This window comes from Peromyscus californicus, unplaced genomic scaffold, assembly GCF_007827085.1.
Source record: "Peromyscus californicus insignis strain IS unplaced genomic scaffold, ASM782708v3 Scaffold_5__1_contigs__length_169319896, whole genome shotgun sequence".
In the NCBI taxonomy this organism is placed as follows: Eukaryota; Metazoa; Chordata; class Mammalia; order Rodentia; family Cricetidae; genus Peromyscus; species Peromyscus californicus.
In genome coordinates, this window is record NW_026294573.1 from 74,575,763 (window position 1) to 74,603,754 (window position 27,992).

At 37.1% G+C, this 27,992-nt stretch overlaps 1 protein-coding gene across 48 annotated transcripts in view; it reads left to right on the top strand.

The window, feature by feature from the left end:
* The window catches only part of Ptprd (protein tyrosine phosphatase receptor type D), a 2,293,154-nt gene that overhangs the window by 1,866,502 nt on the left and 398,660 nt on the right, over positions 1-27,992 (top strand). Inside the window, exon 1 of one of the 48 annotated variants that reach the window (XM_052717080.1) lies at positions 13,665-13,782. The exons of the other annotated variants lie outside the window; for them this stretch is intronic. The gene's annotated coding sequence lies outside the window, so the exon portion shown is untranslated. Of the gene's footprint in view, positions 1-13,664; positions 13,783-27,992 lie in introns of those variants that run through there. 48 annotated transcript variants of the gene reach the window in all.

The window sequence follows — 27,992 nt, forward strand, 5'->3', positions numbered from 1 at the left end:
TGCAAGTAATCACAACTTCTGAGTGTTGATGTGTGTGTAACAGCTAAGTCATGACATGAAGACAGTATTTCCTAGCTTCCCTCCCTGCTCCACCTCTTAACACACTTTCAACCTCTTTTCTTCAGTGTTTCCTGAGCCCTAGGTTGGAGGATATTGATATAGATGGCCTATCTATGCATGAGCACTCACAATTACATATTTTTAGCACTTTAAATAACTCCTGCAAGAAAGAATCTTCTTGACCAACCCTGAGAGCAGTACAAATCCATGGTATAAACAAAAAGTTAGAAGGGCATTTGACATTTGTGAAATAATTCCGGTGTATCCCCTCCTAAGGCTTACAGTTTCCCCAGTCATAGTTATGACAAGAAATGCCTCAGGTGGAGAAGGCCTCAGAGCCAATGAGAAAGCCTTTGATTACCCCTATTGCTGTCATTTCCCTGTTGTACCAAGTGGGCACCTCTTGCCTGGTGGGTCAGTATTTTACCATTCAGAGTCAAGCGTTGCTTTAGCCCATTGGTGGCTTTTCTTCTCCGGCAGCCTACATAGTGCCTTTTAGCACTGTGAAGTTAGCTATCAGGGAGAGAGTTTCCTAGGATTTCTTGATGCACTGTAACCAAAATATGTGGTGTCTTCGGCAATCGTGTTTTTGCCATTTACTTATGGTGGGCAATCAAAAGCAATGACAATAACTATTCTATTTTGAGTGCCTTTGGGGTTTTATTACCCAGTAACTCATAGGAAGGTATCCTGTGCCCAGCACTGAGATTTTCATTTACTATCCCAAGTTATCCTGGAAACAGCATTGTCCACCCATGAAGAGTACCTCTCTGTTCAAACTCTCCCATCTATATAAAATCAGCTTACAGTCTACTGGACATTTTAGTTGTTTTTAAAAATTGAGATAAAAAGTAATAAAGCTTTGTTTTGTTCCATATCACATAGGTATTTGAGGAATTTCTGAGATATGATCTTCTTGACCTTTTGAGTTGCAGCAATTCATAATCCTTGTTAGGGTAAAATTTCCTTTCTACTTAGTTAATGTGTTTCCTTTGGGATGGAGAAGATACACACAAAACGGGGCCTTTCCCCCTTTTTTAGTAATTCAAGAATACTCAATGCTCTTAATGGCTTTCAGCTGGGATGCACATCGCATCATTGAGTAAATTTTTTAAACAGCAGAGAACTGGGACTTGCCTTCAGATATTTTAGCTGTAGAAGTCCGCAGCACAGCTTCAACAGCTGAACTGAGGAACAAGCACCCAAACCCTACTGTCTCCTTTTACTTTTTGCTGTTACAGAATATAACAAAGTTCTAATAAAAGTGTTTTTGAGTTTTTATGGAAAGTTTTTGTAGGCAGTGTTCTATATGACGGGAGTGTTGTTTCAAGCAGTGTGAGAAAATAGTTTACTTAAATCTCTTACACAGACAATTATTTGAGTTTAGTTTAACTTAATGACATTGTCTCTACCTTTCATTTTAAATACATAATGGAAAGGTAGCTGTTAGATCATGCTGTAATGAAACACAATAATTTCTTTTTCCAAACAGAGCAAGAATACTCAGTGCAATATTCTACCAAGACAGCTTTTGGAGGCAGCCCTGTTGTTGGACTGTTTTGTTTGTTTCTTTTGTCTCAATAGAGGTAGAAGATCATGAACATATTTTTAACAGTCTTTGTACATAGATGACAAAATGATGCTTATAGATGCTGTGTCATCTTTTCCAGTATCATAGAACTGAAAATCTCATTCTTGGGTTTAAGGAATAAGAGTCTGGCCTTTTCCTTCCTAGCACAGTCTATCAGATGTTCTAGTAGCTGCTTACTGCTGGATAGGAACCTGACCCAACACCGGCAGATTTAAGCAATACTTTCTATCTTACAGGCCTCTCAATTACGCATATAGGAGTAGGTGAGTCTCTGCCATGAGGCTGTTGTCAAGATGTTTCTAGAGCTGAAGCCATCTCAAGGCTTGACTGAGAGATACTGGCTTCTAGACTCACTCATTTGGCGACTGATCACATTTACCTCTGAGTCACTCATATGGTCGCTGTGAGTGACGTATTCTTCAGTGTCTGAGGCTTTTCAGAGTCTGTCCAATCCTCAGGCTGTGGAAAGCTAGTACGAGAGACAGTGAGAGAAAGGAAGAGGATGAGGGTGAGAAAGTGGGATAGGACCATACGATCTATATGCCAGAAGAAGTTGCCAGGTCTGACCCTCACTTGTAGTTGAATTATGTTTTATTGTGGGATGAAGAGGATGGAATATTTTGTAAATACTTCTGTAAGTGTGTGTGTGTGTGTGTGTGTGTGTGTGTGTGTGTGTGTGGTGTGTGTGTAACATATACACATGAGTGTGCTAATGCATGCACAGGTCAAGGCCAGAGGAGAATGCCTGGTGCCTTCCTTATTCCCTTGAGAAAGGACCTGCTGCTGACCCAGAACTTTGCCTTTTTGTCTTGCCTGGCTCTCTAGTGGGCTTCCAGGGTCTGCTTGTCTCTGCTTCTCACTGCTTGGGTTAGAGGATCCTGGGCACTCTACTGCTTTTGCCCGTTGTGCTATCTATCTCCTCAGCCCATAGGCCTGTCTTAAAATCACCATTATGCGTTTATATTCTGCTTAAAATCTAGAAATGGCAAAAGTCATATATTAACTCAAAGAGCATTTTGCTTTATTACTTCCTGATATTAAAAAGAAGTTGATAACATTGTGTCAAACTGAACAACTGAAATATAGTTTTAGAATTAATATGGAGCACAACAATATGCTAGAGGCTGCCTGGTTTATAAGTAGGTGATATCTGCAGACAAAGTTTTAACTTGTGTATCCTCATGTCCAGTCATGAAAGGTGTTCAATAATTACATGATTATGTATTAATTTATGCATCACCTGAACCCTACATCACCAAAAGGACCGTTATTTTGAGTATTCCATAATGGTTGATATTTTTAGTGCCAGACTCATGATCCCTAAAATCTTAATGCCTGCATTCCAGATGTTTTTAATCTCTAAACTGTCAGAGTATTACTGGGAACATAAGGTAAATGCCTTGAAGCAAAACAATAATGTGTTTTTAATGAAGAGGACTTTGTATGTTGCTAAAATCTGAATCAAGAGGTTCCCTCTCTTGCAAATAGCCTTTCATGCCACTCTTTGTAGGGGAACATATGGCTCACACTGCAGTGAAATATGTAAAGTAGGAAAAAGAAGAATAAAAACCTGCTCCATGCATGTGTCATGTCTAATGTAAGGCTATGGAGCATAGAGGATGAAAGATTAAGTGCAGCCATGAAATAACCTTAGGGATTCAAGGCTCCTTCATGGGTCTTAAATGCTGCAAATGCTTTCACATTTTCAAGTAATTAACACTCCCTTCACTTTTAATATTTGCATTTCCTTATTAAGAAACAATCTCCCAATAATTCTTAATGAAAGCCTGAAATGGTGATATTTAGAAAGCATTAGCTTTCTGGAAATAAATTACCAGGGGAAATAGTTTAGTCTTAAATTTTCCATATTTAATATGCTAACAAGAACAAATAAAAATAGAAAATGTCTTTTGTGAAATACATATGATCATTTGTCTTTGTGCATGTGACCTCATTTTTAATTTTTGCTTGATGATGTGAACCTTCCCTTGTAGAAAATACTGTCCTCCAAAATAACAAAATTCTAAAATAAGTTATAGCTGTTTCTTTTGAAATACTTTTCTTTCTGCTGTGCTATCTCTTATTTTTCAGAATGAAATGGAATTCATAACAATGTGTTATAATCTTATGCATATATTATACACATGAAGTAGTATGTAATTATTGTTATTATTTGCAGTGAGATTGGTTACGGTAGACTTGGTTGGCTCTACTTGCCTCTGTGCTAAGAGGTGGAAGCTAGAGACTCTTTCTCCAGATAGTACCTCCTTTGAAGCCATTTTGGCAGACAATTCAGGAAATCTGATTGATGGTGCTCCTGAAATGGCTTTGTAAGGGGTGTGGCTCCTGAGCAGGCTTAGCCTGAGGTTGACTACCAAACTGGAGGAGTGTGTATAACTGGACATTTTGGTGCCCAGTTGGTAGGTGTTTCCTCTTTAACATAGAGGAGAACGGGCCAGGCACAGTTTAGGATCCCTGTTTCATGGTACTCTGTGCTTTTATATCACCACTGGGAGGCCAGCTTTTGGGAGGAAGCACTGAATTGGATCACTCATCTATATAGCTGTATCTTTGGGCACATAAAATTTTCTCCCTGCTATAAAGAGAGACATTTTTCCTGTGGGTTAACTGGAAGAAAAGAGGTGGAGAAAGTGCTTTTAATTTCAAGGGTCAGAAGTTAGGAGAAAGCCCATAAATATTTCCCTCCTGAGCACTCATTTTGTGCACTAGGCCATGAGTTTTGAAAGAGGATTTCCTCTGAAGTTACCCAAGTCTCTGGTGGCAGGATACTTAATTTCCTCCCCTGCCCCCAACATGATTTTGCCAAGGAGCAAGGTCTAAAGGTGTATCTTAGGAAAACTTTAGAATTAGATTAAATTAAAAAAATAATAAAGGATGTATATTAAACCCTATCAAAATGGAAGGCTTCCCTCGTGGTTTACACATGTCACGAAGCTGGTATCTGCAGTTTCATTAATATAATTCCAACAAAACTGATGTTTATTTATGCTCTGTACGTGAAAAAATTCCCAAAGCTAGGCAAGTTTTATTATCCAAACATGAATCTGCATTGTTTGAAGGAAGATGAGATACAATATAGTTCCATCCATGCCAAGCGTGGTTACAGAGAATTATACTGACACAATTCAGTGTGGAAACATTCCTGTAATGGGTGTTTACAGTGCACATATTGAGACTCTTAGGCAATTCATGCATATGCCCCTTGCATGTCTTTAGCTAGACGTTGGAACAGACAGGCTTTCATTTTCTAATCTCTTCTCACTATTTCTCCCCAATAGCTATTTTTAATGCACCTAAATTCAGCATCCAAGTTTACTTGACCATCTGTGGTTCATGTGTTGATGCTGCCTGAGGGAGTTTGGTTTACAGCTCACCAGAGAAGAGAGGGATAATGGACTGTGTTTTCTACTCTCAGGCTCCTTTGCAAATGTAGTTAAACTGAAACTTAATAATCTTATCTTTGTTCACTGTGGTGGCAGAATCCGTGCCCTTTATGATGACTTTCTCCATTGCATTCAGCATCATTCTATTCCTTTCTTTCATCGACCCTACATCTTTTAATTTATCTTTCTTGGACCAGGATTATTATTCACAGTATGATCACACTATAAAATTCTCAGTGCCCGTAGGCTTTACAGTCAGCAATTAGCAGTATCTTTTAGGACTATAGTCCCTTTCAGGATGTTTTTGATGGATCTGAGTTCTTTTAACCTTTGCCCTCTGCTTTGAGTTGCAGCTTTGGGTGTAAAACCCCATGGAAGAGCCTCTGTGCTTAGCTTTTTCTTACTTTGATTGCCCTCTCCACCAATAGTTATTTCAAACAAGAATTGACTGTGACATGAAGTTTCATGAAAAGAGCCATTCAAGGACATTTTATAATTGATGGTCAAATAAGAAGTCTTTCTATTCCAAGTTGGTTGTATACAATATACGTTACAAGATTATTCTTTATTTAACCACTGCTTTTGATAGTTTTCTTCTTTATGCTGGAGTATCTCGGTCTCTTTTTATAGCTCCAGTTTTAAAAGTTATTTCCTGTCCTACCATTGCCTGGCAATTACCTAGATACCTTGTTGGGATAACTTAGGCAGCTATATCTGCCTCTATTTAGAGAGAGTTGTTAGCTGAGCTTTTACATGGCTGGTTTTTAGGCACAGAAATGTCATCAGCTCTTTTATTTTAAATTTTCTTACATGTAGCTCTATCTCACAATTAGGACAGAAGAGATGGTTAAAGCATTGCTGTCATAGCTCCCTCAAATTATAATTATTTCAGTGAAAACCACTATTAGAGATTAAATGATTAATTTATTAGGTAAACTATAATATCCACTTAATATGTGCTGGGTAAAATGCTTTAGAGTCAAAGCAGAATCAATTCAGTCATCAAAATTCACAATCAAGAACTCACAGGGAGAGAGAGTGGTGTAGTTCTAGAAAAGTGTACACAAAGCCAGAGTGAACCCCTAGTACCACACAAAGCAAGCAAACACTTTCTAACCTTAATCTATGTTCTAGTTCTACTTGTATCAAGTCATAATAATAATAATAAAAGATTTCCTTTAGCAGGAAGAGTGGCACCAAGGGTAACTGTCTAAAAAAGCCAATGCTTTCTCTGAATTCATGTACCTATCAAAGGAAAGTATGTACTATTGTTATGAGTCAAAGTGATAGCTTCCCTTGCCAATAAGGGAACTATTTCACCAACAGGAGAGAAAGATGAAGACAGAGGGGAATGAGGAGAGAAAGCAAGGGAGAGAGAGTATGTGTGGACACTGAGGCTGTCTCAATTTCTGCATGTTGGAATCTGAGAATGCAAAAGACTATTTACAGAAATAGAAAACATTTAGATGTGACTAGGAATACATTAGGAATAAAGGAATGAAACCGTATTCTTGTTATTTTTACTAGAACATTCTATTTAAAACAAATACTTCTTTAAAACTGGTTAGCAGCAAAAGCAAAGATAAAATAATAAGGAACAAAACAAATCCTAAAATACAGAATGTTAATATCACTTGTCTTTATCTCTTATTTAAGTATAGGAAGTTAAAGAAACTCTATCATTTGCATAAGATAGCATATACAAACATATACTACATACATAGATATATATGTAAGAAATGTGTTTTAATTCTAAGCGTTTCCTTTTTAAAAGGTATTAGGCCAGGAATGGTGGTGCATGTTTTCACTTCCAGCACTCAGGAAGCAGAGCCAGGTGGATTTCTGAGTGCTGGAGGTCAACCTGGCCTACATATCAAGTTCTCAGTACAACCTCTTCCATTTTACTCGAAAGATAATACAAACATCCCATGAATCCTGAAAAAGAGAATTGAGTTATATTAGAAACTAACATGACAGATGGCTGTCATTAAAATCCAAAGAGGAATTCCTTTATCACATAACCATAGGAACAGAATGGGTGACCGAGTGCTTCCTATATTGCTGAGATCAAGACAGAGTAACTGTCATTTTGAAAAGCTGTCAATGAAAGTGCTGCTGCACTAGTTTTTCAGTCATTGTGTTGAGCTTTCTCATCTGATGCAGTTAGTTTATCTAGGCTGCCGTAATCTTTCCTACATCCCTTTGCTCCCTCTATTAAGAAATCCAGACACTGAGATTATAGAAAGGTCATGCCTCAACTCAAGAAGGTCACTGTTGATCAGTTACAGCTAAACACACCTTAAAGTGCAGACCCGAAAATATTCAGCTAGTCATAAGGCACTGTTGATCAGTTACAGCTAAACATACCTTAAAGTGCAGACCGGAAAATATTCAGCTAGTCATAAGGCACCCAGGTGTCTTAGTTTCTTTAGCATTGGTGGCAAAGTACTTCCATAAAAACAGATTTGGAGAGAAGGATTTACTTTTGCTTATAATTCTAGAGGAATAGGAGCCACCAGTCAGGAAAGACATGGTGGCAGGAGCGGGAAGCTGGCGGGTCACATTGTATCCACTCTCAGGAAGCTAAGACCAACCTATTAATGCACACAGCCCACTCCCAGTGACATACTCCATCTAGTAAGTATCCTAAAGTAGCACCACCAACTGAGGACCAAGTGTTCAAACACTTGAGTGATGGGGGCACTTTCCTTATTTAAACCACAGCAGTGTAAACTTTGACCATGTATCTTTTAACAAATAGTATCTGCCTAAGTCTTTAGGAGTTAAACAATGGTATAGAAGAACAAAAAACCCTGGCATGATGCCATAAATCCATGTTTCAGCTGAACAGAAAAATTGTTCTGAGACTGAAGAAGAAAAGACACAGTGCTCTTCTTTGGAAGATTTATTACAGTGACCAGGAAAGAACGTTGAACAGATGTTTTCCTTCCTGACCAAGAAGGGAGAAGATTGATGGTTATGAAACAGCAGAAAGACATGGGCATCAGGAAGAGGTGGGAGGAAAAAATACTTGAAGTGATTGGAAGGGGGTTTGATGAGGGATAGAAGGAATTTGGAGAGAATGAGGAAGACAAAGGCAAATTAGAGAATTCATTGACATGACTGCGGAGATGTGACAGTGTGAAAAAATTTTAATGCAAAGGGCAGATTGTCAGCCTTTCTGAGATGTGGGCAGTCACACAGTACATTGAAAACAGTGTGGGGATGAAGGGAAAATCCCAAGCCTAAAATACCCAAACCCAAAAATTGAAAGGTATCACCATGATCTTAAATGTCTTCTGATTATATGGTTAAAAAAAAGCTGTTGCTTCCTCAGAAATACTAATTTAGAGTGAGATTCTTGATTATGACATATATTTATTTGTGTCTTTATCATTTTCTTCCAATCATTTAGAGAAAATAAAACAAATAACATTATTAAAAATCTAAATTTATAGTTAGTCCATTAAAATTTAATGAAATATTAAATAAATATAATTTCTGAGTATTTTTACACTTGATATTAGATTTAAAATAAACTGTGCTTTTAGAAGATTCATTTTTATTTTTTAAAGTGTGTGTACGTGTGTGTCTCCTTGTGAGAATGTGTGTGCAGGTGCCCATGCTATCTAATGTGGGTGTTGGAAATTGAATTCAGGTCCTCTGCAAGACCATTATGTGCTCTTTCCCACTGAGCCATCTCTCTAGTCCCCAAATGAAGTGCTTAAAAAAATAAACTGGTTTAATAACAGTAATAACAACAAATTAGCTAACATTCATTGGACAGTTTCCCATGTATCTTTCTCATTAACCATCCCAAGAAAGAACCGCTCCCAGAATTGAAGATGAAATATGCCTCATATACTTATTATCTCATTGATGATAATAAGCTTATCATCATCTTCATCACCACCAACTTCAAAATTAGTGATAGACCTGTATCGTAGTTTATTAAAATGACTCATAATATGATGAAGTTGGAAGATGCTCTTTCTTTTTTTATTAATTCTTTCAGAGTTTTATGCAATGTGTGTTTTGATCATATTCAACTCTCAAGTCTTCCTAGATCCACCCCCTTTTCCTACCCACCCAACTTTGTATCCTTTCTTTTTAATTCTTTAAGACCAATAGGTCTTCTTCAGGAGTACAGCAGACTTACTAGGGGTTACACAATTCGAGAAAAATCTATTTCCTTTGTAATAGCCGCTAACAATTGCCAATAGCTCCGTGATTGGGCTTGGATTGTATGCTCAGCTTCCCCCTCTGTTCTGGGCTTTGGTTTGGCTTAGACTTGTACAGGTTTTGGGAATGTTATTGCAATACATTTACCTAAAAATTTCATTTTTCTGAATAAATAAATAATATTCAATTGTGTAAATATACCACCTTTTCAATATCCATTCATCAGTTGATGGATGTTTAGGTTGTTTTCAATTTCTTGGCTATTATGAATAAAGCAGTATTGAACATGGATAAGCCGATATCTCTGGAATAAGATATGGAGTCCTTTGAGTACACACCCAGTAATGGCATTGCTGGATAGTTTTAGTTTTTGAGGAACCTTCACACTGATTTCAAAACTGGTTATTCCCGCTAGCAGTGAATAATTGTTCCTCTTTTTTAATGTACACTCCCACATTTGTTGTCTTTTGTTTTATTTATTTATTTTTAACCTTAGCCATTCTGACTGGGTGAGAGGAAATCTCAACAAGTTTTATCTTGCATTTTTTTGATGGTTAGAGATGTTGACAGTTTTTTTTTTAGTTGTTTCTCAGCCATTTGTATTTTGTCTTTTGAGAACTCTACTTAGTTCTATGCCCCAATTTTAATTGGGGTTTTCTTATTTAATTTTCTGAATACTTTGTTCATTCTAGATAATAACCCTATGTGAGATGTAAAATTAGTAAGAATTTTCTACTTTTCTGGAGGCTGCATCTTGACTTGGGTGATAGCATCCTTTGCTGTACATAAGCTTTTTAGTTTCATGAGATTCCAACTATTAATTGTTATTCTTAGTACCTGTGCTTTTCTCTTGTTCATAACTCCTTCCTCATGCCAGTAGGTTCAGCCATATGCCGTACTTTCTTCTATATGTGATTCAGCTCTATTGTTGATGTCCTTGATCCACTTAGGGTTAATTTTTGTGCTGGTGAGAGATGGGGGTAGAGTTTCATTCTTCTGCATGCAGCTATCCAGTTTAACTAGCACCATTTGTCACGGAAGAAACTGCCTTTTCTCTAGTGTGTACTATTGTCTGCTTGTATGGGTTCATGTACGCATTCTCAGTTATTCCATTGACCAATGAGTCTATTTTAATGCCAGTGTCATGGTGTTTTCATTACTGTAGTTCTGTAATATGACGTGAAATCTGGGATGGTGATACTTCAAGCCGATTTTTGTTGTTCATGATTGTATTCATTTGCCTATGTCTTTTGTATTTTTTTTCTATGAAATTTAAGAACATTTTCAATTTCTGTGAAGGACTGCATTAGAATTTTGATGGGGATTGTATTGAATCTGTAGATTTTGCAGTATTAATTTTGCCAATCATGAGCAAGGGAAATCTTTCCATCTTTGGGATCATCTTCCTTTTCTTTTTTCAGTGTCTTAAAGTTTCATCGTACAAATATTTCACTTCTTTGGTTAGATTTATTCCCAGATAGATTTTTTGAAGAAATTATTAATGGTATTGTTTCCTTAATTTCCTTCTTGGTGAGTTTGTGATTTGTATATCGGAATACTACTGATTTTTACATATTAAAATTGTATACTACTACTTTGAAGAATGTATTTTTTGGCGGTAGGAGTTTTCTGTTAGACTTGTTAGGCTCCGTAGGGCTTTTTAATGTATGAAATCATCATCTGCAAATAAAGATAATTTGATTTCTGCATTTACTATTCATATCCCCTTATTCTCTTCATTAGTCTTATTTCTCCAGATCAGAAGTCAAGTAGTGTATTGAACAGGAGGAAGGAGAGTGGACATGCTTGTTTTGCTGATGATTTTAATGGAAATGCTTGCTTTTTTTGCATTTAGGATTATGATATTTGTGGGCTTCCTTTTTGTTGAGGTTTATTCCCTTTTCCCTAATCTCATGAATAGATAATGCATTTTATTTAATGTCTTTTTTTGCATATAAGATGCAATTTTCTTTTAAAAAATCTTGTGTGTGTGTGTGTGTGTGTGTGTGTGTGTGTGTGTGTGTGTGTCCACACTGCATGTATGGATTCAGAAGAGTCTCTCTCCACCATGTGGAAACTGGAAATGGACCTCAGGTTTTCAGGTGACAAGTGTCACTTATTACCTACGGAGCATCTTGCCAGCCCCAAGAGGCCACTTACTTGGAAATAGTGTGAAGTTTCTTAGGAAGAGAGAATGTTCCATTTGTTACCTATTAAAATTATAAGTAATTAACATAGATTTACTGCCTGGATTTTATCTTTATTAATTTTTATCAAATATAGATAGTTACACATCTATTACATCTATTACAAATTCAATTCATAATAATTTTTAAGAGCCAGAATATTGTCAGAAAGCCTATGGGTTGGCATTCATCATAGAGTGAGTACATCAAAATATTTAACCTGACAATAGGTTTTTAATAGATTTATTATTATTTTTTTTTTTTACCAAAATGAAGGTAAGAATTTCATCCCACCAAACATGTAAACATTCTAGACTTATAGAAAATTATTCTGTACTTGGGTAGCTGGTGACTTTGAATGGTAATTTTTAAACTTAAATTTATTTAGTATTTGTGTATATTTATCAGTTTGCTGGTGCTGCTTCAACAGAATGCCACACAGGGTGGTTTAAGTGACAGAAATTTATTGTCTAGGCTCAAGGGACATATGGGTGATTTTAATGTCAATTTGCCACAAATTAAAACCACCTGAGTAGTGATCATCACTAAAGAAGTGTCCCTACTGCCTTGATTGATGTCGGACCTGATTGTGGGTGGTACCCTCTGACAGCAGCCCATATAAAAAGCCAATTTCAGAAGGAAGTTCTGGAGCCTTTTGCTGACATGGCTTACCTTTTTAGGGGTCTTATTGATTTGTTGTCCTGATGATTCCTTCATTGACAGTAGCTTTCCAAGCTTTCAATCATGGAATGAACCTAGCAGCTCTCCCAGAACTTTCAGGACTCATGGTGCTAAATTGGGACCATTGAGGCAGTCTGCCCTGTGGACTGAGTAACTGCCTGTTGTTGCCCTCTACCAAGAGACAGCTATTCTGGGACTACTTAGGATGTTGAGGCAGCCAGCCTCAACTAATGGGCTTTTGGAATATCAGGTGTGATTTGGCTCGTGCCACTATTTTAAAGCTTATTTCATACCCCCGCCCCCATTCCCCTCCACCTCCCCACACTCTTGGTTCTGTTTCTCTGGAAAATCTTTACTAAAACAGGACGACTTAAAGAGTGAACATATTACTTCTGGAGACTGAGGGAAGAATCCATTTCCATTCTTTCCTCTTGACTGAATAGTAGGCCACTCGCCCCATGGGTCTTCTCACACAGGGTCCACTTTCTTTTCTCTTTAGATAGCTGTGTCTAACGTTCCTTTTCTTGTGAAATATTGAGGTTCAGGAAATCCTAATGACTCATTTTAACTTAATTAACTCTGTGAAGACCCTCGTCTCTTATTAAGATCCATTCCCGAGGTATCAGGGGTTAAACAAATCAGGGCCACATTTCACTGATATCAACAGCCCTGGTCTGCTTGTCTTTTGTCTCAGTGGCTATTTAGGGGGCTAGGCAGTACTTGCAGTTAGAAGAGACATCTCAGAAAAGTGCTTGTGCTGAGCCTTTTAGAGAAATACCAGTTACTTCTCTGGACCTCAGTTTTCTTGTCTGAACAATGAGATAAATCTTTTATGGAGAATTCTTAGTGAGATTAATTAGCCTTAAGGTAGACACCTCTAAGTTGTATTAAACTTACTTGAAATCAAGGTTCTGTTTCATGCCGGTTTTAAATGTTTCAGAAGGTAATTTTTTATTGTCTCATTCTCTAAGACAGAAAACTAATGCCTTGCAGAAGCCCATCCTCAAGAATCTTACATGAGCTTCATAAGTATTAACAGTGAAGCCAGAAAATGCTTTTCTGAACACATTTTATTGCTTGTAATATTGTTGGTCACCCTTTTGTGTTGCTACTTTTTTGTGGCATCCTGAAATCTATATAAAATTCAATCAAGCATTGCTCCAGGCTGCTTTATTTTTCTTCAACAGTGTAGTGAGGCATTGGATTCACAGGTCTATAGTTTTTCTTTTTTTTTTTTTCTTAAAATGACAGCACATACCCTACCAAAGCCTAATTTACATATTATACATATACCAGCTCCTTCCACCCTGAACTCTTAGGGAAATTGAGTCTTAATACTCTGAGGCATCAATAGTATGTGATGAATTAGCTTTTATCCTGTGCATCTAGAATGGTTCTAGCTTTGTGCCAGCCTTGGTAGAATTAAGAAGTGACACTCACATCAAGCAGGGAACCCCATTTGAGAGAGGTAGATGGAATTTTACCTTGGATTTATTGACAAGGGACTGATGTATCTCTCAAAACCCCTGTTGTGTCATTGACTTGAATGCGCTTTGTTTGGTCACTGATGTGGAGGCAGGGAGGAGGCAGTGGCTGTTTTGTTCCACACAGATGGATTTTGCAGCATGGCAGTGTCAGCAACTGTGTCTAGAGCCTTCCAGAAACGGATAGTGACAAGGTGAGGAGAGCAGCCCTCAGCCTAAGCAGCAGTCTACTTCTGGATGATGACAACTCCAGATTTCATGGCAGATGCCAAGTGTTCTTCAAAGACACTGATCCTAGAGAAATCAGAAGTGTGGAATGCTGTGTGTGGCAAATGGGATTATAGTTTCATCACAATTGTGGATGTAACTTGCATATACTTGTGTTGTGATTGTATTATTGTCAAATTCACTAACATCCGTGCATTGGTGTTTTTGTTGTTGGTTGGTTGGTGTTAGGTTAAGAGATGCAAGTTTCTCTGTAAATCGAAGGAACTGGGAGTTCCCAACTTCAGTTCTGTCCCCAATTTTCCTGTTGATGATTTGAGATTTATTTGCTGTTATGATAAAAAATTACTATTACATATACATGGCAAACCTACTAGTTTCTGAAAATGTTTTGAATGTATCAATTTCTGATTTTTACACTTACAGTGGAAATGCCTTTTGTGTTCTCAAATCAAGATTCTACACATCCTTCAACATCTTTGTCAAATATTTTTAGTTCATTAAGAACCTTTCTGACCATTGAAATTGTATTTTCTATCTCCACATACATTCTGTGTTTATTATTCCACCATATTTACTGTTGTGCTTTGCTAAGATTATGTACTCCTATATTACCCAAAAAGAAGTCATTAGTATTTCCTGGGCTTAATCCTTTTTGTTTCTGACATATTAGCCTTAAAATTTGGGGTCTACAAAGTTGACCTTTAGGGAGTACTTGTATATAGTCTTTAGAACTACACAAAACTCAGCAGTTTAGCATTAACCAAGCTTCTTCAAACTCTTGATGTATATAGAAAACATGAGATAATTATCTACAATTCGTTCTAGGTTTGTTCACTTAGATATATTGTATGCTGGTAGGCATATGCCTTGGTGCACATGTGAAAATCAGAGGACAAGTTGCAGGAGTGTGTGTGTGTGTGTGTGTGTGTATGTATGTATATGCAAGAGAGAGAATTCTAAATTATTTCCTCCTCCTCAACATTCAATATATTTATTATTAGTTTAAAGTTTCCTCTTAGTTTTCATATATTAATTTCATATCCTACGACTTTGCTGATTGTATGTATTAGTTTTGAACATTTTCTTGTGGAGGCTTTTGGGTTTTTTTCCTAAAGCATCAGATTGTCTATGTCAAGATTCTGTGACTTCCTCCCTGCCTGTTTGAATTCCTTTGATTTCCTGTTTTCTTATTGCATCAGCTAATATTCCCAGCACTGTAATGAATAAGAATGCTGAATGTATATGTCTTTGTTTCTGATTTTAGTGAAAATGTTTTGTTATCTCCCTCTTACTTTAATGTTGACTCTAGGTTTGTTTTACATCATTTTTGTTTTTATTTTGTTAAGATATGTTTCTTTAATTCCAAGTATTTTTAGGATTTTTGTTATGAAGTGATGTGGGATATTGTTGAAAGTTTTTTTTTATTGGTTTATTATGTGATTTTTTCCCCTTGAGTCCAATTTATGTAATTTTTTAAAGATGTTTGAATTCTACTGTAATTAATGCATAATATTGACTTATGTTATTTTTAGTAATTAAATTTTCCAAAATTATTTAAGAGCTAATTAGATAGATATGTATTGATAAGCTGTTCTTAAAAACTACTAACTTTTCACATTAGATGTTTTAAATTTTGGTTGGTAGAGTTGCTTGGTTTATTGATATGCCCCAGTTTATTCTAGTATTGATGGACATTTTAATGTTTTCTAGCTTGTACCATTAAGTAGTAATAACATCTATTACTTTGGGGTATAAACTTAATATCTCAGGATTTTCTATTGCTGTGAAAAGACAACATGACCATGGCAATTCTTTTAATGTAAAACATTATATTGGCATGGCTTGCTTTTAGTTTCAGAGGTTCAGTCCATTATCATTATCATACGAAGCAGGGAAGCATACTGGAGCTAAGAGTGCTGCATCTTGCAACCAATAGGAAGTAGACTGACTCAGTGGGCAGTATTCTGAGCACAGGAAACCTCAAAGCTTGCCACCACAGTGATACACTTCCTCTAATAAGGCCATACTCACTCCAACAAAGCCATACCATCTAAGAGTGGGTGTGGCCTTATTGGAGGAAGCGCATGTCACTGTGGGATAGGCTTTGAGGTTTCCTGTGCTTGGAATACTGCCCAGTGAGTCAGTTGACTCAGAAGCTGTTTTTCAAGGTTTTACCAGTACATACTTCTAGCAGCAGGACATGAGGTTATATGTTTTCTAGACCTAAGTGAAAGTCAGTGCTGTTAGAGTTCTGCTTTTAATTATGCTGTTGATTGTGTAGTGACTATTTTATTGTTATACTTTGCATTTCCCCAGTGACTAACAGTCATACTCTCAGTGGCCCTTAAGATAATGTCTTTTATGAAATGCTTTATTCTTTTGCCTCTACTGCCTACCCCTAAAAGAAACATAGGCCTTCCCTGCCCAAACACTCAGGATAGCAACAGACATGTGGTGCACACATGTCTTGAAACTATTTCTACTCTGTGGATACACTTTTTAAAATGATACCTTTGATGAAAAGATATTTTTAACTTTATTGAAATGTAATTCATCAGTTGTTATTATCACTTTGCTTTTTATTCATAAATCTTGGCTAGCTCAAGGAGAAATGTATTCTGTATTCTTTTTCATAACATATGATTTATCTTTTGTATTTATGTACCTTACCCAGAGATATGTGGTGTGAAGTAGGGGCTCAACATTTATTTTCATTTATACAAATACCTATTTGAACAAGTATCACTGATTCAAAAAAGTACCCTTTCCACTTTATCAAAGGATGCAGTTATGTGTAAATCAGTGTCTGAATCCATTTTGCCCTATTTCCTGACTTTGTATTATGTTATGTTTCTACTTAAACCAATACTTCCTCATAATGTATCTTTCAAACCATGAGCATATTGCAACCATTTCTTTAAGTCATCTTCAGTTTGCTACTAACATATAATTTTTGTTTGTGAATCTTGTTACCTTTTATTACATTGATTTATTGATTAATTATATTTTCTGACACCGTTACAAGTAGTTTTTAAATTGTGAGCGTGTAGATATTTTTGACATTGACTTTATCTTCATTATCCTTCCTAAACTTGTTGATTAATTTCAGTTGTGATTGTGTATCCTCATTTTTTCATATATCTTAGGAACTAGTTGAGTTGATTTGCTCTGATACAAGTAGATACATCTAATATTCTGTTTGATGATATCGGCCTGAGGAACTCATATTGTTGAAATGTCATTTCTTTAAAAATCTTGGGTCAAAATGATCCTGCTTTTCAATTATTAACATAACCTGCATGGTGGGATTTTTCCCTGGTCAGAAACCTCTTGAGGAAAATAGCATTTAAAGTTATGCTAAGCATTTCCTGTCAATGCCATATGGTGAGATCAATTGAGAGCTCAGATGCATCCATTGCTTCAGTTAGACCACCAGGACAGAGCAGCATGAAATGAGCTTTTACTCAATGGCTAAAGATATGTGGGGACAGTTTCACTGTGTCTGAGATATGAGACAGAAAATATTCAGAACTAAAAGAAATAGCAGAGAAGTCTGAGTGAGTTCCAGGTTACGGATTTTTTCCTATCACAGAACAATGTGATTTAAACATTCAAACATCCTAAAGCCAGCAGCAGTCATTTTATTAGCCGACTGCTATCAGACAGCCAAATGAATCTACATGGAACCGTTAGAAGCCTGTTTGCCTTAGCTGACTAAATATACCAAAGAAAATGCACTGATTTATCTTTGTTTTATTGTGGATAAAATAAAAAGAACAAAACAAAATAAACACTTGCTGCCCTTAGAGTTTGCTGTGGCACATCCTAAATCTTAGTAACTTGACACAGTATCTGTGCATTTGTCTTCCTAACTCAAAGACCTGGCTCTTCGAGCCTGTACTGCAATGGTTGCCATACTTAGCACATCTTGACTGGATCTCCTGGAGACATTGACTGCTCTGAGAGGTTGCAGGGTGGCTGATCTTTTCTCCCACAATATCTCTCCTCGCACAGGGAAACCTGGGATTATCTACATGGAAGTAGTTGTTGGAGTTCCTCAGATCAGCAAATGTAAAATCTTTTTTGGAAGTTCTTGAACTCAACACTCAACTCCCTAAGCCACAGTGTTAGGTCCATTTCTTTACTTTGGAAAAGACTTGTGACAAGACCATCCCTGGGACAGAGGACCTCATTTTGAAAGCACTCTGGCAATTGACTCACAGCTGGACCTGGTTTCTAAATCTTAAAAGAAACTGTTTTTGTTGTTTAATTATTGGAAAAGTCTTGTTTTCTAATTGTCTGAATTCCAATTTATTGTTGGATATTGGCATCACTGCTGTCATTACAAGGTTTAAAAACATTAAAAAAAAGACAAAAAAATTCTTTGATCTATAAAACTGTAGAAACATAAAACCATGTTAAGTGTAGAAAGCCTTTCCGGAACCAGAGATTTAAAAGTTTGACCACAGAGGCCTGATCTGCCCACCAGTTCTTTGTACATGAAAGCTTATTTCTTTCCATTTGCGTTTTTCAGGACACAAATGAGAACTAACATCAGGGACTTTGCTTTTCAAGTAAAAATTCTAAAGTGTGTTAAACTTCTCCATGGGAGATTACAGGGAGGGGAAAAAAATAAATGTTTCTTTAGTCCGTGTTGCTGTGGAAGAAACAAGCAAGGCTGATCCACCCTGTAGAAAGCAACACATTTTTATTTTTCTGATCATTTTAAGGAGACTTGAGAAGAGAAGGCTAGTGAACAAAATAGTGAATTTGTGAGAAGGTTTCAGGGTTCAAAAGACTCTACAGTAGACCATGGTGACTATATCTGAGTATATGACTTAGGGGTGAGCAGCCTCTGGTAGGCAAGGGCATCCTTATCTGGCAACTGGGAAGACCATCTAAATAATCTAAATGTAAATAGAGATTTTACTGCACACCAAAAAGCCTTCTAGTGTCTGTCTAGGTATGTATGTTTAATGAAATCCAGTCTCTTCACTGTGGCCATCACTCCCTGTGTGATCTGGGCACACTTTGCTTTCCCAGCCTTCCAGGTCATTTTCACCATGGCCATCTGACTCTAGTACATGACCTTCAGGCTGTTACTGAACCTCTATCTGGGCAGTTTGTCTTTCAGCCAACAATGTTCACCATTCTTTCTTTCATGTTCAGGCTTGTCTGCCATTTCTTCAGGGCCCTTCCCCAGCACATCACCTATCTAAACTTCTGTTCACAGCTCACATAGTCTCTACCTCATTACATTGCTTATTTTTTCTTACATTGATTACCAGATGCCTCCATTTTCCTTTTATCTTGTTTTGTCTTGCCTTGGGGATTGAACTTGGGTCTCTAACATGCTAGGAAAGCACCTGACCACTGTGTTGCTAACACACTCTCCTCCCTTTTATATTGCCTGCTTGCTCCCATCTGTACACAGAACACTGTGTCAGTATCAGAGACCTTACTGTCCTGTGTACTGTTGTATGACTCTTGCACCAGTCTAATCCTGCCTTGTATTCAAAATTTTTCTTGAAACAAAAGAACAAAACTAGTCATTTTCCAAACAAAACCCAGTTTGTGTGTAGGTTAGTGTTGATGGCTTATACTGATAAGAAAAGGACATTGTTTGAAATCTCAAACAATACCAATGTCTTTTTATCCTGTGCATTACATCATGTTGACATTAGCTACTGCATAGACACAGAACCTTTTAGTTGACACATTAAGCACTTGAATCCAGAAAGGAATTGGTGGACAGAGCAGTCCCGATGCTCATTTTTCTGTGATCATCAAAATATATATGAAAAAAAAACAAGCTTCTTGGTGTCTATGACAGCAGGTTCCACCTGCTTATTTTGTGGCTTATAAAAATATATAGAATTTATATTTCTATTTTGAAGATCACCTTTAAAATTGTGTGCTTGTTAGTATCTTAAAAGTTAGTAAGGTATTGCATATATTTTCATGTCTATTTTTAGCATGTTGTATTTGCAATATAGACTTATTATTAATATATGAGATGTATGCACTAAAGTAACAAGTTTTTAAATGACAAAATCTGCTATAATGAATAGTCTTGACTGTAGTGAGACTTGCAGTTAGAAGAAGTGGCTTTTCAAAATCCAGGGAGCTAGTATGGTCATCTATTACCTTAATACCCATGACACGAAACATTAAAGAAAATATGATAAAAACATAAGAGAGTCTGTAGTATAAAAATTATTCAGGCCACAAAAGGAGGAAATGTTCCAAAGAAAATGGCACTTTATTTGTGTCTTGATTCCCCAATACATGATAAGTAGGCATTCCATTCCCACTCCATAATTTCACACGTGTGTGTAGCCCCACTCCTACCAAGGTCCCTGGGTTTGTTCCTGTTTCTTCTCTACCTTCTCAGGCCACTGCCCAGTGAGGTATGAAGCTTCCATCCAGCCATGGAGCTCGATTGAAGTTTCATTGACATTTCTTTTTCTTTTAGTTATGTGGCTATTCATTTTACAACTGGCATCTTGAAAGTTTGGTATTGAGAAAGTTAGAGCATCTCATTCATTAGTATACTTTTAATGACTTTAAACTTCTTTTTTGATATCTGTACTGTGCACTTCATTAAAAGATTTTATTGAAGCACAATAAAAGTAGCAATATTTTACAAAACCTTGTTTTCATGGAGGGCTTGAGTATACTCTTTTTTCAAAGAGAATTTATGGGAAAATATTTTTATCATTGCTTGTCTGACACATATTGCTATGGGAAATGCATAGTGCTTTTATTGCTGTGGGAAATTTTAGTGCTATATTGTCAAATCACTTTATAATACCAACTGCTTTTGAAAAACAGCCATTGTGTGTCTTCTTTTTTTCTTTCAATAAGGCCAGATTGCCCTCAGCAGCTTTACACTAAAGTGCATTTGGTCTGGCATCTTTCCTCCTGGATAAGCATCCCATGTATTTGGGTGAAATTTACCTTTTCACCCACCTGTCTTTTCTTCTTTTAGCCAGCTTGTATCCCTGGTAAACATTAAACAGAAAACAATGCATAAAAAGAGCTTGATGGTAATATGTAAAATGGGTGTGCCCTGAGATGTCTGTGCATTTCTTTCGACTTCAATTATTTAAAGTCTATTTCTGGTTAATTGCTTCTCCTAAGCACATCTTCCAAGCTCTTTCCATCTTAAGATATTCAAGTGTGTAATGATGAACCACTAAAAAAAAAAAAAAAAGTCCAGTTTTTTGGAGGGTCTTTGCTTTTGGAGTGAGCTTTCACTGGTGAATGCTTAGTAGGTCTTGGCCCAGGACTTGTGTGCAGATCTCTTCTGTAGCGCTTTCTGTCTTTCCTTTACAGTTGTTTGCATCCCCTTCTGTGCAACTGCCAGAAACATGTTTTCTCCCGGTCAGAATTAGTGCAACTCCATCTACGCTAGCTGCCTCTGCTATGAGAGAGGATAGAAGCAGATGCTGTGCTAGGGAAGGAAGCATGTGCCCACAGACCCTATGAGACCAGTAGACCTGTATTTCTGGGTTCCATTATGTCCTTTTGGATTACTTATTGTATGGTAGGTAGGGTGTTAATGAAGGTGATGTATTTTTTTCTTATTTTTATCTCTCTCTGGTGTCACTGAAGTGAAGAAGGAATAAAGAGCAAAACAAATATGATGTAACAATGGAATAAATGTTCAAGTAAGAGGAGGGCAGCAGCTTTGAGTTTCTGACGAAGAGTTTTCCTCCACATCTTTCTTTACTTACTTCTGTTTGTGTTAGTGGCTATTTACTTGGTTTTATAACACAGAAAGGGATTCCTCTGCTACTCATGTTCTCAAAATTCCAGAGAGATCAGGCATATTTCAACACATCACTGGGGAAACAGATGTGAGATTCCACTTTTCCAGCCTGGCCTGGTGGCCTCTCGCCATTCCATTTTATATGTAGTCCTTTTAAAAAAAAAAATCACTCCTGGAAACTGAGTCATTTCTTCCTTAGAGCTGCGGTGCCATGTGAGTGGTGGGAAGGCTTCTTTTCAAGGACACACATCAGTGCTATGCGTGCTTAATTCCACAGATCTGCTTATTTTGTTTAATGACAGTATTCATGCACCCAGTCTTGCAGACTGCATTTTCCATGAATCAACTCAATTTTGATTATTCTTGAGGACAATAAGGGAAATTTGGGTGCAATCTATAATCCTGTGGGTAGAACTTCCAAATATGTTTTGACTCACTGTTAAAACCATACTGGAAACAACTTAAATTTGTGGTTTTATAACTGTTCTACAGAAAAGTCTTAAAATCCCCATCCCTACCATTCATTTTTCCTCATTGCTAACAAGTTGTCCTAGGACAGTGTTTCCTAGCTTTGTTGACCTTTTTGGTGGGGTTGTTCTTTGCTATGTGGGTTTTGTACATTCGTATGCATTTAGCATTATCTCTGATTTCTGCCTTTTACAGTCCATTAGCACCCCTTCATTTCTGTTGTCACTGCAAAGAATGTGCTCAGATCCTGCCAGATATTTCCAGGAAAGTGGGCAACATCACTCTCATTTGAAAGCCATTGTCTAGAGGTTTGATACAAAGATCTAGCTGTAGATACACCAAACAGGAATAGAGTAAATTAGTTTCCTTTGAGCGCCGATAATAAAGGTGTTTAAAATGATTACATGGGATGAGGTACATGGATCAATTGGTGAAGTACCTCACTTCAATTCCCAGTGCTGCCTGATTATAACCTTATCCTTAGAGAGGCAGAGAAAGGCTGATTCCTGGGACTTGCTGGCTGACCAGCATAGCCTTTTTGGTGAGCTACAGGTTAATGAGAGACCTGGTTTGAAGAAGACAAGCTGGATGACTCTTGAGGAATAGTACTCAAGGAAATGACACTTGAGGTTGACCTCTGGGCTGTACATGCACACATACATGGGCATGTGTGCCCAGCACACATGTGTGCAACATCCACATGAACCTGCACACAAATAAAACGTTTGAAAAGACTTAGGCATTTTGGTATATGCCTATAAACCCACAACTTGGAGGTTGAGGCAGGAGAATTTCCAAATGTTTGAGGCAAGCCTGGCCTATAAAGTGAATTCTAGGCCATTCTGGACTAGAATAAAACCCTGTTTCAGACCACACACTTACACACAACACACACATACACACACACACACACACACACACAGAGAGAGAGAGAGAGAGAGGGAGGGAGGGAGGGAGGGAGGGAGAGAGAGAGAGAGAGAGAGAGAGAGAGAGAGAGAGAGAGAGAGAGAGATATTAACTAAAAGACCCATTATTTTATTTAAAATTGGTATTAAGGAAAACAAGACCAGTGCTAAAGTACTCAGTTTTATGGGTGAGATAAATACACTGCAAGGTAACTTTTTTAATAGTTACTTTTATAGTAAATTATATATTAGCAAATTTCATTCAAGTTTTTAATTGATGGAAATTTAAAAATTACTCATAGTACATTCTTAAAGTTATGTCGTTGAGAATAAAAAATTACAAGCATTAAAAAGAAGCCTTTTGAATTTTAAGACTATGAAAAGGATCATGATAATGAGTTATAAATTATGGTTTTTCATTGATTAGATATGCACAAAGACATTTTTTCATTGATTAGAAATGCGCAAGGAAGACATTAAAACAATACTCTGTGTGCTCTTGTCGGGTGAGAAGTGGCTGGCTTACATTTCTGTGTCTTGTGAGGAAGATGAGTTTCTTACCTCTACACGGGGTGTTTCAGAGGAGGGAACAAATAGCAGACTCCCCACAGCCTGTTGAGTAGGCTTATCTTTGAGCACCTGCGCTGTCAGTTTCCTCTAGATTGCTGAAAGTTGGGTAGGCATTGCAGTGTGCAGGAGTCACTGAAGGAAATCAAAACCTCTAACGAAGGATGCTTTAGATACAGTTGTAGGGCAAAGACAGCCAGGTGCTGAGGGGTTTGCCTCTCACTGTCTGCTTCTCCTGACATAAAGAACACTGGACTATGGTTACTAATGCCATTCCAGGAAGGAGCTAACGTTTCTGTGTGCTCACACTGGGAACGTATATGATATAAAGCTCAGATTGATAACTGTTAGCTTTCCTCTCTATGTATTAGATTTAAATATAAAAATCTTTTGGGTAATTTGGGGCTTTTATTTACTCCTCAGTACCCTCAGGATTCTTTTGATTTCTCTAAATAACCATTGCTTATTTACCCTAAATGCATTATTAAGATACAGCACCTGCCCAAAATAAGATGATCGAAGCTCATAAGTACCTCTCAATTTTTCCAATTCTAATGAAAACATGATTCAAATGACTTAAAAAAAACCTTGATTTTCCATTTGTTGAGCTTTTATGGGAAAGAATGTAGTTTTAATTTTTCTGGTAAGAAGATTTACTTGAATCAATCAGGTCTGAGTATTATTTAGTCATTTATTTTTTGCTATTTTATTTAATTCTATTTTTCACTTTTTGACATTTAAAAATAATTAGTATGGAGGCTTCTGGAATGATCTGTTTAAGAATGTGTTTTCTGTGTCCCTCACTGACATTATTTGTGTACAGCTATTACATAAAACTGTTGCTGGATCCTAATGGCTCCCTTGGGGGAAGGGGTGAGAAGGTGCCAATGGCACAGACACCAGGAGTCAGTTGAAGGCAAGCAACAAACTTGTTTATTCAATAATGGGGAAGGCCTTATGTACCCTCTTCCCAGCACCCAGTCTGTGTTGTAATCTAGTGGCATTGAGTGGTCGTCCCTCATAGGCTGGGCACAATCGGGAACTCTGACAGTGCCTGTTGCTGCTAGGCCTTCAGGCAGACTCCAGGTTGGCTCATAAGGATGTACATTATGTGCATGCCTTGGCAACTGGTTTGAGCCAATTTTCTTGACCCTCTGAGCCTGTCTTACTACATATATTCAGCGCACAAGTTATTTCATGTGATGGTCTGAAGGTTCCATTCCCATTTGTATCCCACAGTGGGGTTTTTCACTAGTGAGAATGAGAGTAAAATAGGAAACTGTACCATTTTTGTTAAAATTGACACCTGAAAATATGTATTTATGGAGTATTGAGCTGCATTTTGATACATGAGTACAGAGTTTAATAATCAAGTTAGAATAATTAGCATCTCCACTGACATAGTCGCTTGCATTTCCTTATCTAGCAGTAGTCCACCTGTTCCTTCTAGCTGTGTTGAAATGAACAATAAATTGTACTATGCTGTAGAACTAGAGCTTATTCTGCCTCTGTAACTTTTATTGTCCTTATGTAAGCAGTCTTTCTCTATTTGGATCAAGTATCAATTATCCTTCTGTTCTTGGCTTATGGCACTTAATATGATAACCTTTGGGCACATCCATGTTGCCATGAATAAGAAAATAAGAGGATTTTTATTATTTTTTATATTTAAATAATATTCCATTCTGTCTAAATACTCTATTTTACAAATGTCTGTCCATCAGTGGGCATTTCCAACTGATTGTTTATATTGGTTTTCAACACTGCTGCAATAAATGTGGGTATGCAGATGTCTTTTAAATACTAGTGCCCTTCCTTGGAATATACATTCTCAGTGTATGTCTGGATCATGTGGTGATAGTTCCATCTACATATCTTTTGATTTTTAAACTTCATTAAAATGTTGGATTTATTCACAGGCATATATTTGTTTCCCTATGTCTGACTATCACAGTTACTATGTCCTAGCATAATATTTCAAACCAAGCAAAGGGTGGATTTGCATCTGTAAAAACTCACAAAGTAATTTAAAGAACATATTCTCTGCAGTAGACCTGGGCAACATTTATGAAACACAGGCGGATACATTTTTACTTTGTATTATTTAAAGGGCAGTCAGACTGCAACTGTTATAAAATAAAGCAAGATGGACAATTCTACCACGTGTTTTAATAAGATTTTAAAGATACTTCCTTCAGTACAAGAGTTCTTATGTAGTCTCCTCAGCAGTCATCAAGAAGCAGTTCTTCACATAAATGATGCACTTGGCTCCTACTCAGGGAAGTGAACTACCTTTTTCATTACTTGCTTACATTTTTTCCTGTAATGTCTTCTGTAGAACTGGGCCAGTTTGTGTTTTAGGAGATTTTCTTTGTTTTTTGAAAAAATCTTGAGGTTTTGATCTTGGTGAAGATGCTTTGGATTCTTTGTCATTTTGGTTTTATTTTTGTGTACTTTTATCTGGAATATTTAGTCACTGAAGCTTTCTCACAGGTTTCTGATTCATCAAAATCATTGTCATTATCTTCTTCCTCACTACTACATAATCATTATCATCTTCTTCCTCCTCCTCTTCTTCTCTTCCTTCTTCTGCTTCTTTTTCATCATCATCATCATCATCATCATCATCATCATCATCGAGTTTCGCCTTATTTCTATGGATTCTTGCTACCACTTCTGGGACAGATGGCTTTCCAGGTATACTTAAGAGTTGTATGTGCTCTCCTTTTTCATCTTCTGATGGTATATCTTTCTCCAAAACTTCTAGGTACTGTCCAGTAAGTAATATGTTTAATCTTTAAACCATTCTTCAACCTCATGACCAGAGGTGATGTTGTTTTAAAGCCCCAGGGTAAACCACTGGCTGTGTAGATGTTTTCAAAGTTGTCAGTGTAACTTCACATGGCAGCATTCACAGTTCCTAGCTTCTACCTCAGTGACATGCAGTTCATCTTTTGCCTAATTGACCGTTTTAATGATAATAGGTATAATAGTTGCTCCTTTTCATCATGTTATCCTCCTTAAAGTAATCATCTCTGCTTTGCTTTTAGTTTATAACAAAAAAAGATAGTTCTGAGACCTTGTTCATGACCACTGAATCTCTTGTAGGATGTTGGCATGCATTTCAGTAAGAGAGAAGCCAGATTGAGTTTCCTCATGATTCATGATATTCCTCTTGTTACTCTTTTGTTGATGTTGGGATGTCTTTGGAGAAATACCTCTTCAGATCATTTCTCACTTGCATTAGCCAAGGTTCTCTCAAGGAATATATCTGATAGAATGAGGAAATTAGTTGTGTGTGTGTGTGTGTGTGTGTGTGTGTGTGTGTGTGTGTGTGTGTGTGTGTTTTATTAGAGTGGCTTACAAACTGGGATCTGGTCAGTCCACCAATGGCTGAGTCCCACTAGAGAGGACAAGAATCCAGTAATTATTCAATCCATGAAACAAGATGTCTCTGTAGTCTCAGTCTGGTACTGAAAACTGGAACGTTCATAGAAAGCTGCTTGTCTTATGTCTGTGTTGACATCCTGAAGGAGTGGGTTCTAATGGCAGGAAAAGATTGCCTCAGCCTCAGGATAGATGAGCTTTCCAGTGAGAGTGAAGGCAAGCAGGCAAAACCAAAAGCTTCTTCTGTTTCCAGGTCTTATGTAGACTGCCACCAGAAGATGTGGCTTGGATATAGGGTGGTTCTCCACTTCTCAAATGATCCATCAAGAAAATCCCTTTTACATTTGCCCACCTGCTTGTATTTTAGTTGATTACAGATGTTGTCAAGTTGACAACCAAAATTAGCTATCATACCATTTTCCTTTTATTGAAAAGCCTTTTTTCCTCTCACATAATATATTCTGATTATAGTTTCCCCTCCCTCTACTCCTCCCAGTTCCTCCCCCCTCCTCTTCTATCTGGATCTATTCCATTTCTGACTCTCCTTAGAAAACAAACAGGCTACTAATAATAAAACAAAAATATAGAATAAAAACTAATACATTGAAACAGGACAAAACAAACAGAAGGAGACAGATCCAAGAAAAGGCACATGAAACAGATATAGACACAGAGACCTATTTTTTCACTTACCCCAGAATCCCATAAAAACGCTGGAAGCCATAATATATATGCAAAGGACCTGTAGAGTAAAAAGAGAGAAGTGTGTGTGTGTGTGTGTGTGTGTGTGTGTGTGTAAAGTAAAATAAAATAAAAATAAAAAATAAGACAAAATTAAAAAAAAAAAACCCTGACATGACATAATGGGACAAGGAGCCTCCAATGATGTTGAGTTCATTTTCTGTTGACCATCTACTGCTGGTCATGCTTCTTATTCTTAAAAATAGTTTGTTTCCCCAGTGAGACTCCCTTGGAGAATGCTAAAGTTTCATTTGTAAATGGTTATCAATTGGAGATTGTGTCTGAGTTAGGGATGAGGCATATGTCTACTTTTTTTCAGCTCTAGAGTGACAAC